The sequence below is a fragment of the Rhinopithecus roxellana genome, chromosome 3, assembly GCF_007565055.1.
Source record: "Rhinopithecus roxellana isolate Shanxi Qingling chromosome 3, ASM756505v1, whole genome shotgun sequence".
Lineage (NCBI taxonomy): Eukaryota > Metazoa > Chordata > Mammalia > Primates > Cercopithecidae > Rhinopithecus > Rhinopithecus roxellana.
In genome coordinates, this window is record NC_044551.1 from 25759034 (window position 1) to 25774191 (window position 15158).

Consider the following 15158-nt stretch of genomic DNA (forward strand, 5'->3'; position numbering starts at 1 on the left):
CAAATTATCTTAAGTGTTTGTGATAATTACTCCATCACCTTAAAAGCATGGCTTATCTTAAAAATAGAAACAATTATGATTTAATTCCTCAGCATAATTTTAAAATTATAATGAGCAACCACTAAGTTAAAATTAGGCCTCTAAATTGTATGCTGTCATTAAAAGCTAGAAAGCGCATACTTATTAATTTCTGTTGAGTTAAATAGCTAGCAAAAAGTCAGAATCAACATATCTATATATTATCTTTGTATCATAGTCCTTTGGAATAAAAGATAGCCTCGTGGATTGTCATTATTATTTTATAAAGCCTGGCAACGAAATTTTCTGATTAAATTCATGTTTAATACACAAAGACAATTATATGAATAAAAGATGATACAGAATACTGTATCATACTAGAAAATGCTAACTGATCAAAATACAGAATCCTATGTTCAATTAATTTGTATTCGATTTAATACAGGAATTAAATCCTGGAAAACATGATCAAATATAATATGAAATTGATGGCAGTTATCCAAAAAGTCTATATAATTCTATTACACACAAAGGGAGAACAAAAACGAATCTCAGTAACAGTTTTCAAGATTACTTGAATTTCATCTCATGCCATCCAACCCATAAGCGAACATGACAGAGTTATCTGGCAATTTTCTTTTCTAATAACATACCTACACTAATAAATAGCAAAGACTATGAATATTTTGTAAGTAATAAAATTGGAAAAGGCTCACTATATCAAAAAGTACAGCTATCTGTAATAATTATATAACACTGCTAACATAAGCTATATCTAAATACCCACAACACAATTAATAGAAAATTGAAATAACTATATATATAATGCAAGTCTATACTCATCCAGGTCCCTCCCGATCCAATGCTACAATTAATTACACTTCAGATTTCTGTTTGGTGGGGTGTTGGGGTGCCTAAATTATTAAGGTAAACATCTATATTTCCCATTTCATTTTATCTTATTAAATACCTCCCAATTAAAGCTTTTGGGAATCAACAATTTGGAATGAATCACATAAGTACAGATAAACAAATTTTCTATTTGTACTAGGCTCCTGACGTAAAACTTGAATCAAGTATAATAATGAATTTTCCTAAGTATCTGAACTACAAATTATATCTATATATTAGATTTTATTAAACTATAAAGGAAGAGTTTTGACACCTTTAAGTAAGATTGGTTCAATAAATATTTTTATTTTAAATTCCAAATATTTTTAATTTGAGAATGCAAATATAATCAATGCCTTTTGTCTATGAATTCTTACCTTGTACAGCTCCAGTTTAAAAAAGAAACAGAGGAAAAGTTCTCAAGTCAGTAGTCAATAAAAATGGAAACCTGGAGAGTAAAGCAGGAGAGAAGAGGGAAGTGGGTCATATCATAGTACCCTGAGTTCAAGCAGGGGAGTATGGGAAAAGTGAGAGAAGAGGGAATGAAAAGCTTTTCTTACCTCAGGCCCTCTTTTTCATCTCCTTTTTCCTACTCCCTTTTTGTTTGTCCTTTTATCTGCCTCTCATTTCTGTATTTTCTTTCTCTCCTGTTCTTTACCTTTCATCTTCCTCACCTTTCTTTACTGATCTTCCTGCCCTCACCTGTTTCTCTTGCTACCTTTCTTCTGACATGTATCTCCTTTACCTCTTTCTTAATTCTTCCTTAATGGCCTTAGCAACAAAAAACTGGGGGAAAGAAAAGAGTTCCCGTCAAAATTAAATTTTAATTAGGACAGAGTAATTTATCCCCTTGCAAAAAAAAAAAAAAGTCCTTTGTGGAATAAGAACAATGTTCAGGCTCCACAAAAACTGTGCCTTATTATGAAACAAACAAACAAACAAACAAGAGCCATTTAACTACCAGAGTTTTAGAAAGTAGCTATTTGTTTTTTTGTTTTTGTTTTGAGATGAAGTGTCAATCTTGATGGTACGATTTCAGCTCATGCATCCTCGGCCTTCCGGGTTCAAGCCATTCTCCTGCCTCAGCCTCTAGGGTAGCTGGGATTACAGGCGCCCACCACCATGCCTGGCTAATTTTTATATTTTTAGTAGAGACAGGATTTCACCACGTTGGCCAGGCTGGTCTTAAACTCCTGACCTCAGGTGATCCAACTGCATCAGCATCCCAAAGTGCTGGGATTACAGGCATGAGCCACTGGGCCAGGCCAAAAATAGTTATTTGTAATGACTAAGGTTCTGGAGACTCTTAGGTTAACTAAATCTCTCAAAAGACAACTAAAGCTTTTTCTTACTAACTGGATTCTATCTCTACCTGACATTCTTTAGTCCTTTGTTTACTGACTTCTGAAACCAGGTATCTTTCATAATCCACATCCTACTTTACTTCAACTCCTTCCAAGTTACATGCCTAACCCATACCCTCCTTGTCTTTGCTAAACCCATTTGCTTACACCTGTAGCCACCACCATTCCTGGCTATACTACAGAAAAGAAATGTGTTCTTCTTTCCAAAATTTCAAGAACTTTTCCCTAGCCTTCTCCACTATTCTAAATTATTTTTTCCTATATACTTCTCTTAATCTAAATTACTTTTGAAAAGGGAAGAGCTAGGCTTACACAAATTTGTGAAACTAGCTAAATTAATCTTCAGGAAATTTTCACCTTCCGTTCCAGCACTATGCCCCTCACTAGCCTGTCTATCAGAATAAAGACTACCATTCAAAGTATCATTTCACACGCTTGTGCTATCCACTTCCATGCTGACTCCACTGCTCCTGAATTCCCCAAGCCCCTGATTTGAGGTACATATTAATGTCTGATGATGCTTAACATGCTACTTCTCCAAGAGGCATTCAGAATTTAATAAGGATCTTTAAGACAAAAATCCTTTGCCCAATAGTCATTATTTTTCAACCACAAGAGATCTGAAGAATACAACACTTTATTATCAAAAATAATAGCGAACTATAGTTTCTCAGTAAAAGAGAAAGAAGAGGAGGTACATGGTCCATAGAAGAAACGTAATAATAATGGTTAGAGAGTGGGTAACAGAGAAAAGTAAGTATGGCATATATAGTTTAAAAAGCTCCTCCTTCTCCCAGATAATTCTGAAAAGATAGCCATAGAAAGCTCAACACACAAACTAACATACACACGCATACACACACACACACACACACACACAGAGAGAGGGAGAGAGAGAGAGAGAGAGAGAAGTTAAGCATGCTTTCATTTTGGTCCTATGCTAAGTTAGAACAATTTTTTTCTAAAATTTTTCATTGAAGTACAAGATGAATATAGCGAAGTTTACAAATCAAAAGGGTTATACATTTTTGCAGATTGAAAAAGTCCTTGTAAGCAGAATACAGATCAAAAAACAAGTCACCGTCTATACTCTAGAAGTCTCTTGTGTGGCCCCTTTCAGTCTCTACACTCACCCCATCCAGAGGAACCACCATTCTAACTTTAAATGTCATTGACTAATTTTACCGTTCTTTGAACTCCATATAAATGGAATCACAGAATATGTACTGTTTAGTATCTTTTCACTTAACATTATTTTTGTAAGATTCAGCCATACTGCTGTATGTAGTTGTAATCTGTTTATTTTCATTACTGCAGAGTATCCCATTGGGTAAGTATCCCACAATTTATGTATTCTACTGTTGATCGACATTTGGACAGTTTCTACCTGGGGTCATTATAAATGGTGCTCCTGTGAATATTCTGGTACATGCCTTTTTGAAAGACTATGTATGTATTTCTAAGAGGGTATATATCCAGGAGCAGATATACTGAGTCACAGGGTGTGCACATTTCCTTCTTTAGTAGATACTGCCCAATAGGCTTTCCAAAGTAGTCGTTGTGGCTAAGAGATTTTAGAGGACATTCTGGCCCTGCTTAAATAACACAGCATACCAAATTTCTACTTTGCCTATCTATAAATGATGTGTTAGTCAAGACTACCACTCTGTATCCTTTCCTTTCTGTGAGAATTACGAGTTTATTACTTTATCACACAGATTCCAGACTAATTTACCCCTATACATTAGCTGAGTGTTTTGGTTTTGTTTGGTATTTATATACAAGGAATATGTGGAGAGAGTCACACATTTAAGTAAAAACTGCTACCTAAATGCTGATGGTTTCATTTTGCAACATTAAGCATGTTCAAAAAATTTTTATTGAGTACCTACTCTTTGCCAGGTACTGTGTTAAGCAGTAAAAGTTTATATAGAAAATAATTATAAGAGATGCAATAGGTATAATAATAGCATAAATGAAACCATTTGTGGACATTTACATTCTCAGTACTCTCATCTACCTCTCGGACACTCCCTTTCATTTACTGAGGTATTTGGCAAGTAGCTTAAGATTATTTTCTTTCCAGCTCAACCCCCAGCATTATCATAAATGATTCTTATACCCAAGGCCTCAAAGTTCCTTGGATGGCTTCACCTCCGAAAGTACTCATCTATGTTCAACTTCAGTAACTCATTCTACCATTTGTAACTTGGAACTTACCAGTCAGAATTTCTTCACTTGTAAGATTTCAAACCACACGTGACAGCTACTTACTCCAATAACACTTGTTCATAACTCAATTGATACAACCAGCCCAGGTAATACCCCCAAAATTTTTCTCCCAGGCCTTCAACCCTTATATCTTCCTTTCTTGTTTTGCTCGTTTCATAGCGTCATGTCTGTGATTATAACCAGTATCCATTCAGATTAGTAAGAGTTCATGGGGCCACACAGAGTGGCACACACCTGTAGTCAATCTCAGCACTTTAGAAGGTTGAGGCAGGTGGATCACCTGAGGTCAGAGTTCAAAACTAGGCTGGCCAACATGGCGAAACCCCGTCTCTACTAAAAATACAAACATTAGCCAGGCTTGGTGGTGGGCGCCTGTAATCCCAGTTACTTGAGAGGCTGAGGTATGAAAATCTCTTGAACCTGGAAGACAGAGGTGGCAGTGAGCCAAGATCATGCCACTGCCCTCCAGCGTGGGCGACAAGAGCGAGACTCTGTCTCAAGAAAAAAAACAAAAAAAGTCCATGGTAGGGGCCAGACAAGGTAAACCCTTTAGGCAGGTCATTTAATGAAATTTGTTGTTTAATCCTAAGCAAAAAGAATAAATCTGGAGGCAACACATTATCTGACTTTAAATTATACTACAGGGCTATAGTAACTTGTATTAGTCCGTTTTCACACTGCTGATAAAGACATACTTGAGACTGGGTAATTTATAAAGAAAAAGAGGCTTTACTCACAGTTCCAAGTGGCTGAGAGGCCTCACAATCATGATGGAAGGCAGAAGGCAAAAGGCACTTCTTACATGGCAGCTGACAAGACAGAATGAGAGCCAAGCAAAAGAGGAGACCCCTTATAAAACCATCAGATCCTGTAAGACTTATTCACTATCACGAGAACAGTATGGGGGAAACTGCCCTCGTGATTCAGTTACCTCCAACCATGTACCTGCCACAACACGTGGGAATTATGGGAGCTACAATTCAAGATGAGATTTGGATGAGGACACGGCCAAACCACATCATAAGTAAAACTGCATGATACTTGTACAAATAATAGACACAGATCAATGAAGCAAAATAAAGAACCCAGAAATAAAACCATCTACCTACAACCAACTGACCTTTGACAAAGTTGACAAAAATAAACAATGAGGAAAGGCTACCCTATCCAATAAATGGTGCTCTGAAAATTGGCTAGCCATATGCAAAAGAATAAAACTAGACGTCTATCTCTCACCATATATAAAAATTAACTCGAGATGGATTAAAGACTCAAACGGAAACCTGAAACTATAAAAATTCCAGAAGAACACCTAAGAAACACTCTTCCAGACATTGGCCTACACAAAGAATTTATGACAACAACCCCAAAAGCAAATGCAACAAAAACAAACACAGATAAATGGGACTTAATTATACTAAAAAGTTTTACGCATCAAAATAATCAATGAACAGAACACACAATCTACAGAATGGGAGAAAATATTTGCAAGTTATGACTCTAACAAAGTACTAATATCCAGAATCTATAGGGAACTCAAACACCACAAGAAAAAAATGAACAACTCCACTAAAAAGTAGGCAAAGGAGTCTGGGCGCGGTGGCTCACGCCTGTAATCCCAGCACTTTGGGAGGCCGAGGCAGGTAAGTCACGAGGTCAGGAGATCGAGACCATCCTGGCTAACATGGTGAAACTCCGTCTCTACTAAAAATATAAAAAACTAGCTGGGCATGGTGGCTACTGAGGAGGCTGGGGCAGTACAATGGCGTGAACCCGCGATGCAGAGCTGGCAGTGAGCCGAGATGGCACCACTGCACTCCAGCCTGGGCAACAGAGCGAGACGTCATCTCAAAAAAAAAAAAAAGTGGGCAAATGACATGAACACACATTTCTCAAAAGAAGACATACACATGACCAAGAAATACACGAAAAAAAAGCTCGGCATCACTAATTATCAGAGAAATGCAAATTAAAACCACAATGAGATATCATTTTACGCCAGTCAGAATGGCTATTTTGAAAAAGTCAAAAAACAACAGATGTTAGTGTGGATGTGGTGAAAAGAAAATGTTATGCACTGCTGATGGGAATGTAAATTAGTTAAACTTCTGTGGAAAACAATATGGAGAATTTCTCAAAGAAATAAAAATAGAACTACTACTATTTGACCCAGTAATCCCACTACTGGGTATCTACTCAAAAGAAAAAAAAAAATCATTATATCAAAAAGACACCTACACTCATATGTTTATAGTAATACTTTTCACAATTGCAAAGTCATGGAATCAACCTAAATATCCACCAATAGTTGACTGGATAAAGCAAATCTGGTATACATACACTATGGAATATTATGCAGCCATAAAAAAATAATGAAATAATGTCCTTTGCAGCAACTAGATGGAGCTGGAGGCCATGATCCATCATCCTAAGTGAAAAACCTCAGAAATAGAAAATCAAACACCGTATGTTCTCACTTATAAGTAGGAGCTAAACAATGGGTATATTGGACACAAAGCTGAAGATAATAGACACTGGGGACTCCTAAAGGGTGAATTTGGAGGAGCGGACGGGGTTGAAAATTACCTATTTGGTACAATGTTCACTACTTGGGTGATGGGTATACCAGAAGCCCAAACCCCACCATTATACAATATATTCATGTAACAAACCTGCACATATACCTCCTGAATCTAAAATGGAATTAAATTTTAAACAAACCTTTTAAAAAAAAAAAAAAAAGTAAAAGCCTTCCAAAGAATAGGGAAATTATGCTAAGTGTGGTCAAGAAATTTGGTGTTTCGCCTGAAAGTCATAAAAAGCCATCGTATCCATTCTTGCTGGGACCACTATAACCAGACTGATTTGAAATTTTAAAAGATAACTTTGGCTAGAGTAGAGAACAGGTTGGAAGAAAGCCACTGTAGATGGTGATAGACAAGTTTAATAGCTCATTATTTCATAACTGCATTTCTTAATCATTCTTTTCATTACTAGCGGGTTGAAAAGTTTTTAAATATTCTTACAAAAATTTATATTTAATCTATTATGAATATCTTACTCATAATCTTTGTCCATTTTTAATTGGTGCATTACTTTTTTCTAAACCAATTTGGATGATCTACTTATACATTTACAAACATTAATACTTTGTAACATCAGCAGCACATATTATTCCCAGTTTTTATCCTGCATTTTAATTCAGTTTAATTTCAACACAGGAAATTTGGAATTAAACTGAATTTAATTTAATTTAATGCAGTTTAATTTCAATATAGGAAAATGCTCACTAATATTTTCTTCTAGTAGTTTTGTGGCTTTTTAAAAATATTTGAGCATTTAATACATCTGAAATTTCCTCTTTATGTAGCACAAGTTTAAAATCAAAACTGATATTTATCCAACATATAAAGTTTTGTTTTCCTCAAAATATTATTTTATTAATATATATAAGTATATATAATACATATATAAATACATATACATAGGCGTTTACTTCAGCAAAGTGTTCTTCTCTATTAGTCTCTCTGAAGATTGTTTCTTAACTATGTGGTACACCCTTCTAGTTGTTCAAATGTTTTTTTTCCTAATATCACCAGTATGACAGCATTAATTCAAGTTTCAAAAAGAAGGCAGATTTAAAAATCTGAATTTGTTTATATTCTTCTTATACTCCTCTGATAACATATACCATATAGTTAAATACAGAATAGAAGTGTAACTGATACTTTTTGAATGAGTTGTTTCTCCTTCCAAGGAACAAATGATTTTTTACACAACCTTGAGAATTTTCAAGAAAACTTAGCCTCTACTCTCAAAGATCTCTATATACATTGTGACAGAGAAAACCTTTCCTTAGTTTCAGATCACATCCTTCATCTGTGATTTGCCAAGTAAACCGATGACTTAAAAAATTAACAGTGGATCCATAAGCTTTTAAATATGTATAATGAGAACTTTCTGTATAATACTATAATAAAAAATAGGATCTAAAATTCATCTGGTACCAAATGAAGCAATAAATCATAACATTCACATATTCTCTTTATAAAAACTTTCAATTAAAGAAATTAATGTCATAAAATAATTTCAAAATTCAAGACACAAGATTTTGAAGATAAAAACATATAAATCCTTCACTACATACATTGTCAAAAATCTACCCACAATTAAGTCGCCAGATAGCAACACCTTCAAACATAATTTTTGTTTGTCTGTTTTCTAAGACAGGGTCTGGTTCTGTTGCCCAGGCCAGGGAACAGTGATGTGATCTTGGCTCACTGCAACCTCTGCCTCCTGGACTCAACCCATACTCCCACCTTAGTCTCCTGAGGACTACAGGCACGTGCCACCACACCCAGCTAATTTTTTATTTTTTGTAGATACAGGGTTTCTCCATGTTGCCCAGGCTAGTCTAGAACTCCTGAGCTCAAGTGATCCACCTACTTCAACCTCCGAAGGTACAGAGATTACAAGCATGAGCCAGTCACCAGACCTGGCCTTCAAATATAAATTTTAAAACAAATACTATTCAGTTTAATAGAGAGATTAGCAACCAAATTGTATAGGTTGGAATGACTTTTTTCAGGTTTAAGAAAATTAAATTATTTTTAAAAATCATAACAAAATGACTTGAACATGTTATATGATGGTTTACATGCCAAGCAATTACTTTTTGATTGATAAATTTTTTTAATGAGCACTCAAAAACTATTGTATAGGCAGGAAAAAAGAACTATTAATCTTTCAATAGAAATTTCTTTAGCAATTTCATTCTTAACAGGTATTATTTCATTAGAACAATGTAAGGAAAGAAAAAAGGTTTAAAAAAATTTTTTTAAGTTATTACAGCAAATCAGCAATGCATTTAAATATCTTCCTTTTTCAGGTAATTAAATTTCTGTTCAGTTTCTCAAACAATATACCCGCATTAAGCTGTATCATCATAGTCCAAAGTTTTTGTTTTTTAATTAACACAAAATGAATGCCAGGTAACACTACCTCTGTCAGGTAAACAGTTAATCTAAAAAAGAAAATCAAAGGAAGAAAATCTAATTGGTATATAAATAATAATGAAATTGTTCTCAATAAACTAAAGTGTTTTACTACATTTAACCTTTTCTGCATGAAATTGTTTAAATCACTTAACTTTCTCTCTGCTTTCATTTTTTGTCTTTATCTGGAGTGGTATTCCAGTATTACCAATTTTCTTGAAAATGTACATTTGGGTGTCAATCAATTGATGTCTAAATCATGACAAAAGAAAAAAAATCCACCAATACCTGAATACAAAGAAAACAAAACAAATTGAAGACTGAGTGTTAAATACTGAAGCCTAAGGAATATTAAAGATCAATTTCATCAGAGTACTTAGTTCTATCTGATGTTTTCTTGTTAATCCTCTGTTTACTGCAATTTTCTGCTTGCTGAATGTAGATCTAAGAGTGCAGAGACTCTTGTCTACTACTCCAGGTTATCTACATCCATGGCACATAACAGATACTTATAGAAGTTGGTTAACTGTGACCAGGCGCAGGGGCCCACTCCTATAATCCCAGCACTTTGGGAGGCTGAGGCGGGTGGATCCCTAAGTCAGGAGTTCAAGACCAGCCTGGCCAAGACGATGAAACCCACTCTCTACTAAAAATACAAAAAAATTAGCTGGGTGTGGTGCTGGCACCTGTAATCCCAGCTACTCAGAAGGCTGAGCTCGAGAATTGCTTGAACACAGGAGGCAGAGGTTTCAGTGAGCCGAGACTGTGCCACTGCACTCCAGCCTGGGCGACAGAGTGAGACTCCATCTCAAAAAAAAAAAAAAAAGTGCCGCAATAAACATACGTGTGCATGTGTCTTTGTTCACAATAGCAAAGACTTGGAATCAACCCAAATGTCCATCTGTGACAGACTGGATTAAGAAAATGTGGCACATATACACCATGGAATACTATGCAGCCATAAAAAAGGATGAATTTGCGTCCTTTGTAGGGACACGGATGCAGCTGGAAACCATCATTCTTAGCAAACTATCACAAGAACAGAAAACCAAACACCGCATGTTCTCACTCATAGGTGGGAACTGAACAATGAGATCACTTGGACTTGGGAAGGGGAACATCACACACTGGGGCCTATCATGGGGAAGGGGGAGGGGGGAGGGATTGCATTGGGAGTTATACTTGATATAAATGATGAATTGATGGGTGCTGACGAGTTGATGGGTGCAGCACACCAACATGGCACAAGTATACATATGTAACAAACCTGCACGTTATGCACATGTACCCTAGAACTTAAAGTATAATAAATAAATAAATCAACAAATCAATATTAAAAAAAAAAGAAGTTGGTTAATTGTGTTTTATGAGAAGGCAGGGGAGGGAGGGAAAAGTGTAAGAGACAAAAAAAAAAAAAAGAGGGAAAAAGGAAATGGAGAAAAAGGGGAAAGAATAGGAACAAAAACCAAATGTGCATTAAGCACTTTCCTAATTGTATCTGGGGCTATATATTGTTTTTACATTCATTCATAAATTCATCCAACAATCCCATGAAGTGTGTATTATTAATTAGATTTTATCAATGAAGATATTGTAGTTTAGCAGGTGAAAATCCACCTAAAGGCAATTAAACCCGGGATAATTTGACTCCAATTCTCACATTTTTTTCCACCCTACTCTGACGTTAGAAAGATAGTCTTTGAACAATACTGAGAGAAAGGGACCAAAGGAAACGGAAAAAACAGGTTTCAACTGGTAGAATGAATAAAATAATGGTATTGCATAAGATGGCAGAAAGGAGAACTGTTAAAAGGAAGCAATATGAGTATCAAAAGCTGTTAATTATTTTCCATAGCAGCAAATTTAAATATATAGATATATTATTTTAGTAATGAATAAATAAGATATAATTGTACTTAGGGATTTTTTTTCCTTTCATTCAAATTAAACTATAAAAGAAAACTAACATTAAAATAATGGGATTATGTGCTATGTTTTACAAAAATTGCATCATGTAAAAATTTAAACACAAACTTTAATTATGTATGAGAAAGGAAAAAAGCAGACTTCTAATAGTTAAACTACTAACACTAAAAATTTCTGAAAAAACAGCTGATCAACTCTAATAATGTCATAAAAACGCACTTATGAAGGTAATGCATAAGTCATAGTTAATTACATGACAGTTTTTTAAAAAATGTTTCCCAATCTATTGTGGCTAAAGGACAACAATATGTCAAGTACAGAGAAGAGTAGATCCCAAACATGCTTACCTATGATCTAAAAATTAATAGTTTGAATTTTTAAAAGGAAGGATTTATGCTTAATGAGAAAATAATATCAAGAACAGGGAAAAAAGACCAGCAAAAAAGTAAGCACACACATTAACTTATTATTGCTTCTGTGATGTTTAATCAAATAATCAAATATTAGACAATACTAGTTTATTAAGTGACAAGCACTGTTCTGCATGCTTTAAATGTATAAATTTAACTATTCCTGCCACAAACTCAAGGGTGGGTAACACAGTAATCTCATTTTACACATTGGGAAATGAGGACAAAAAAGTCTCATAACTTGGCTTATACCCTGCACTTACTTAAGTGGTGGGGCAAAGATTCAAACCCAAGAAGTCTGGCTCTACAGCTGGGGCTCATTAGTATAGTTGTGAAGGAAAAAAAAAGAAAGAAATTCATTTTTCACAGTTCTGGGAAGTCCAAGATCAAGGTGCTAGCAGACTTGGCGTCTGAAAAGAGCCTAATCCCCAATTCCAAGATGGGTCATTGAACATTGCATCCTCCAAAGGGAAAGAACTCTTTGGTTTCACATGACAGGGGTGGGGAGGTGGGCAAACAGGTAAAGGGGAGCTGAACTCCCTCTTTTATAAAGACATTAATTACATCCACAAAGGTGAAGCCCTCTTGACCTAATCACCTCTCAAAGGTCCCACTCTTAACACTCTTACAATGGCAATTAAATTTCCACATGAGTTTTGGAGAGAACAAACATTCAAACTCCAACAATGAGCTTTAACTCTCATTGACTTAGAGAGCTAAAATAAACATCAATACTTCTAAGAACTTGACTATACAACCCCAACCCTGATTATACACTTGATCATTTGGAACCTTTATAAGAATACCCAATGATGGCACATTTCAAGGGTACAGTTCCTTAAAGCACTCTTCCACAGAAGCATTCACCACCAAAGAGTCGGTATTTTCAGTAACACTGCCATTAACTAAGATCATGGAGAATGTTTGTTCTCTCCAAAACTCATGTGGAAATAATTCATTGTCTCTCCTGCTCTCAATTAATATTTACACAAATTTGCACAATTTTCCATGATACAATAGTTTAATTTTGAGTTCTTCCAATTCTTCCAATATTCAAATAAGTCTCTTATTGAAATTGTATACCATTTACAACAATGGAATTTATAAAGAGAAAATATCAACAGAACTGCTTATGTGAATTCCAGGCTTTTCTTGTAACATTATTCATAAAGCAATGCTTACACAGTTATTTGGGGACAAAATCATTTAAAGCTTTGATTCTTTTTGTTTCCAAGTAAACTGAAAAATAATACTCTAATTATTAATTGAAAAACTGAATTACACAAAGATTCACTGATACATGTAGACGTATTCTTAAGTTTTAGGAATTAGGCATTGTAAAGATTTCTAATTTTCCTGAAAAAATGCTGTAAAATCTTATTGATTGGCATTAATTTGTAAAAATGCCCTGTCTTATTTGTAAAATAATAATTTATTGCTTTAAACTACATATATTATAGTATTCTTTTACAAAAAAATCCTTAATGACTAAAAGCACTGCTTCAGCAAATAGGTAAGATCTAACTTATAATTAGTATTTCAACAATTTAAAATAAATTTGATAAAATGAAATATGCAGCACCATCTTGTAAAAATATATAAAGTATTATCACCATTGAATAAATGGACACAAGAGCAGAGATTGAAGGTGCCAGAAAGAAATTCATTCTCTTAAGCTACACTATACACTACCTCGGAAACATTATGTATTCATTAAACAAAACTTCTCTTCAATGATTATGAAATACTAAACTCCAGATGATCACTTTTTTTTTTTTTTTTTGGAGATGGAGTCTTGCACTGTCACCAGGCTGGAGTGCAGTGGCACGATCTCAGCTCACTGCAACCTCCACCTCCTGGGTTCAAACAATTCTCCCACCTCAGCCTCCTGAGTAGCGGGGGGACTACAGGCATACACCACCACACCCAGCTAATTTTTTTTTTTTTTATGTATTTTAGTAGAGATGGGGTTTCACCATGTTGGCCAGGATGGTCTCGATCTCCTGACCCTGTGATCCACCCACCTTGGCCTCCCAAAGTGCTGGGTTATAGGCATGAGCCACTGCGTCTGGCCAAGCCTTTAAATAACCAATTCCACAACCGCACGGTAACAGAAATATTATAAACCACACTCAGTGAACAAAAGATTTACTAGATAAGATATTCAAAAGCCAAACAAAAGGAAAACTTTTCAGAAGTTCCTTTGAAAGTTCCTTTGAAAGAACACATATGCCAGATACTTATCAAGAATCACGAAGCAAGAAAGGGAATTTACAGGGTCCTTGGTATATATGCTGAGATCCTTATAGCTAGGACAGTGAAGGAGAGGAAGGATTCATAATTCACAATTCACAAAGTGATGTGTTGATTAATATGGCTCAATATTAATAACAACCACAATAGTTTAATTTTAATATGTAATAGTAATAACCACAGTTGTTTAAATACTTCATATTCATTTCTACATTTACCATATTCTCAGATACAGTCTTTTTTCTTGGCTATGGAGACATATTAATCCACTTAATCAAATCATACCATTTAGAATCACATAAAGTAAAAATTACTAAAATATCAGCTATAGTATAATTATAATAGTTCTATAAGTTACCCACAGGAAATGCCAAGGATATGGCTCAGACTTTTTTAACCTTGGCACTTTTCATATTTTGATCTGGATAATTTCATGCTGGTAGTGTGAAGGGAGGGGGCTGTTCTATGCATTCTAAGAGGTTCTGTGTATCACCAATCTCTACCCACTAGATGCCAATAGCACCCATTGATTGTGACAATCAGTGTCTGGAGATACTACCAAATGTCCCAGGTATGTGGGGGGTGGTGTTGGGGAGGGTGTCATGGGTGGGGAATGACCACTTGGTGAGAACCACCAACATAGATAGATAGATAGATATAGATAGATAGATAGATCAACAGATAGATAATAGAAAAAAGAAAGAGAAAGAAAGAGGAAGACAGAAGGAGAAGGAGGAGAAAGAAAGAGAAAGAGAGAGAAAGAGAAAGAGAAAGGAAAGAAGGAAGGAAGGAAGGGAGGGAGGGAGGGGAAGAGAAAGGGGGGAAGAAGGAGAAAGGAGAGAGGAAAGAGGAAGGAAAGGAGAGAAGAGAAGAGAAGAGAAGAGAAGAGAAGAGAAGAGAAGAGAAGAGAAGAGAAGAGAGAGGAGAGGAGAGGAGAGGAGAGGAGAGGAGAGGAGAGGAGAGGAGAGGAGAGGAGAGGAGAGGAGAGGAGAACAGAGGAGAGGAAAGGAAAGGAGAGAAGAAAGGCTTTATACTAGGCATTCTTAAACAGTTAATAAAACTATGAAATA

General features: G+C 35.3%; 1 protein-coding gene across 4 annotated transcripts in view; it reads right to left on the bottom strand.

Annotated features, from left to right (window-relative positions):
• The window catches only part of FER (FER tyrosine kinase), a 452583-nt gene that overhangs the window by 279030 nt on the left and 158395 nt on the right, over positions 1-15158 (bottom strand). The gene's annotated exons all lie outside the window — the stretch shown is intronic.